The sequence below is a fragment of the Myotis lucifugus genome, unplaced genomic scaffold (assembly GCF_000147115.1).
Source record: "Myotis lucifugus unplaced genomic scaffold, Myoluc2.0 scaffold_1854, whole genome shotgun sequence".
NCBI lineage: Eukaryota > Metazoa > Chordata > Mammalia > Chiroptera > Vespertilionidae > Myotis > Myotis lucifugus.
In genome coordinates, this window is record NW_005872902.1 from 19,690 (window position 1) to 23,061 (window position 3,372).

At 39.4% G+C, this 3,372-nt stretch overlaps 1 pseudogene; it reads right to left on the reverse strand.

Annotated features, from left to right (window-relative positions):
• Positions 1-2,544: 2,544 nt before the first annotated feature.
• LOC102442863 lies at positions 2,545-3,084 on the reverse strand (annotated as a pseudogene).
• Between the last annotated feature and the right edge of the window lie 288 nt (positions 3,085-3,372).

The window sequence follows — 3,372 nt, forward strand, 5'->3', positions numbered from 1 at the left end:
AATAATAAAAAACATAAAGCACATATGTACATACGTCAAAATGACAGAACTTTTTTTTATAAATAAATGGGAGATGGCGACATAACCACTAAACGACATATATCGAGTCTGATGTAACCGGAGACTGCCTGTTTCTTTGTCAATGCTAGGATACACAAATTGTAATTAAATTTTTTTTCTGTTTACTTTTTACTAATGTATAGATTTGTGATTATTATTAGATGTTGACCCTGTATCTAGCAAATTGAAATTTTCATTTATTAATTCTAATACTTTCTGGACTTTTTAATGTCACCTTTTTATGTCACACTATGTATATCTATGTATGTGTGTATTTATGTATTATTTCTAATTGTGTTATTTATATTTTTTTCTTAACTTGTATAACCATAATAGTAAATATTATTTCATTTTATATATAAAACTATATAAGGTAAATGTTACTTACATAAATAATATTTACATTATATAATATTTATATATATATATATATATGGCATGAAATGGGGCTCTATGTCTGGTTCCCAGTCTCAAGAGGAAAGCTTTCAATAACTTACCATAAGTACAATACTTTTTGTTGGTTTTTTATTTTCTGAAAATAATCTTAACAGATTAAGGAAGATTCTTTCTGATAAGGGTTTAATCTCCAACATATACAGGGAACTCATACAACTTAACAAAAGGAAGATAAACAACCCAATCAAAAAATGGGCAAAGGACCTAAATAGACCCTTTTTGAAAGAGGACATACAGAAGACCAAGAGACATATGAAAACACTAGAGGCCCGGTGCACGAAATTTATGCGGGGGGGGGGGGGGTCCTCAACCTGGGATGCACCCTCTCCAATCTGGGACCTCTAGGGGGATGTCCAGCTGCCAGACATCCCTATTGCAATCCAGGACCGCTGGCTCCTAACCACTTGCCTGCCTACCAGCTTGATTGCCACCTAACCGCTCCCCTGCCAGCCTCCTGGGCCTCAACAGCCCTCCCTGGGCAGCCTGATGGCCCCGAACTGTCCTCCCAAGCTGGGTTCCTGGCCCCCAAAAGCCCTCCCCTGCCAGCCTCATGGGCCCTAATTTCCTCTACCTTGGCCCCCCCCCCCATGGGTTTTTCGAGAAGGAAGTCAGAAGGGCGGAAAAAGTTCAGTCTCCCGGGCTAATTTACATATTACCTTTTTATTAATATAGATGCTCCAAGTCCCTAATTCTCTGGGAGAAGCAAATCAACATGACAATGGGGTACCATCTCACACCTGTCAGAATGGCTATCATCAACAAATCAACAAAAAACAAGTGTTGGAGAGGATGTGGAGAAAAAGGAACCCTTTTGCACTGCTGGTGGGAATGCAGACTGGTGCAGCCACTGTGGAGAGCAGTATGGCGTTTCCTCAAAAAACTCAAAATGGAACTCCCATTTGACCCAGTGATCCCACTTCTAAGAATATATTTCAAGAAACTAGAAAGACCAGTCAGAAAGGATATATGCACCCCTATGTTCAAAGCAGCACAATTTACAATAGCTAAGATTTTGAAACAGCCTAAGTGCCCATCAGCAGATGAGTGGATCAAAAAGCTTTGGTACATCTACACAATGGAATACTACACTGCTGTTAAAAGGAAAGAACTACTACCATTTTCAACAGCATGGATGGACCTGGAGAGCATTATGCTAAGTGAAATAAGCCAGTCAGGGAAAGATAAATTATCACATGATCTCACTCATATGTGGGATATAATGAACAACATAAACTGATGAACAAAAACAGATCCAGAGACAGAGAAGTATCGATCAGACCATCAAACTTCAGAGGGAAGGTGTGGGAGGGTAGAGGGGGGCGAGAAATCAACCAAAGGACTTGTATGCATGCCTATAAGCCTAACCAATGGACACAGACAACAGGGGGTGAGGGCACAAGCTGGGGGGTGGAGGGACAATGCGGGGATAAGGACAGCATTCCAAATATATGACAGTTGTATTTCCATCCTAGCAGGTTTGAAAAGTATTTGCTCTCATGTTGCTTTGGTCCAAAAGAATAGAGTTGGATCAGTAAGAGTAAACTAAGTACCTGTTTGCCAACATTAATTTAGTTGCTATTGGCAGCAGAAATATCCATAATGAATAGTTCTACTATAACAAAGTATAATAAAATAATTCTTTTCATGTACACATCACAGTACAGATAAACTTTTTATGAGAAAAATATCAACACAAAAAACACAGCTACCACAAACAAAAAAGAGTGTCTCCCTCAACTATTTGAAGGGATAAAAAAGTGAGATTAGAGGTTTGATAATGCTAATATGAAAGGGAGTTGAGTATTGTATTTATTTCTTACTTTATACAACTCTTACACTTTATAAATTTGATTTTAATCATGCCCATGAAAGTGTAACACATGGCATTGAAAGCAAACAATCTTTGTAATTACTTAAAAGGGCCTTTTTAAAAAGTATAAAGCAAAGGCCTGTGCTCTATAAGAAGTCCTCCACTGCGCATTACAACAATAAGGCTTTCCTTTAATACAAAGACTAAGTATTAGGGAATTATGAACCACTGGATTTAACAAATGTCATTTTATAGTTGCTTTTTGCATCTTTTTGTTTTTGGGGTCCTTCACTTCACCAGGGTGCTCAGGAGCCTGGAGTTCTTCAACAGATTCTTCTTTCTCTGACTCTGAATCACTTTCAGAGTCATCTGGACTTTCAGGATCAGGTGAATCATCATCACCATCATCTCCAGCCATGATCTTCTCCATGATCTTCTACCTCACTGAAGCCAAGTCCACAATGTCTTCGATATCTTCCTGACAATTTATTGTCCATACTTTGCTGATACTGAGACTCCAGTTCTTCACTAATTTTCTTGTCTTCTTCCCCTGTTCAGAAGTGAAATGTTGATTTGTGATCTCCTATCACAAAATGACCAGTATGTTCTTTCTTTCCTGTGCCCATAAGTCTCAAGAATTTTTGTTTTCTTTCTTCGTTACCTAAGTCTGTTGCCTCCCAATTTCTAGATCCAAGATCATCATCTGGGGAGGCTGAATGCTTCACCCAATGTGGACGGGACTCCTTGGCAGCACTCATTGTTGCGGGGACTCGGAATGCCATGCCAAACCCACTCACTCCAGAATGCAGAGCTCTCGAGGATATGTTTCTTTGTTGTTGTTTTTTAGAGAGAGAGAAAGGGAGAAAGAGAGAGAGAGACATCAACTTGTTGCCCCCTGTATGTGCCTTGATCCAAGATTGAACCCGAAACCTAGGTATGTGCCCTGACTGGGAGTTGAACCTGCCACCTTTTGGTGCACTGGACGACGAGCCACACCAGCCAGGACATTATTTTTTATCTCATCTTTTTGCTGCTTTGTTTCTCCC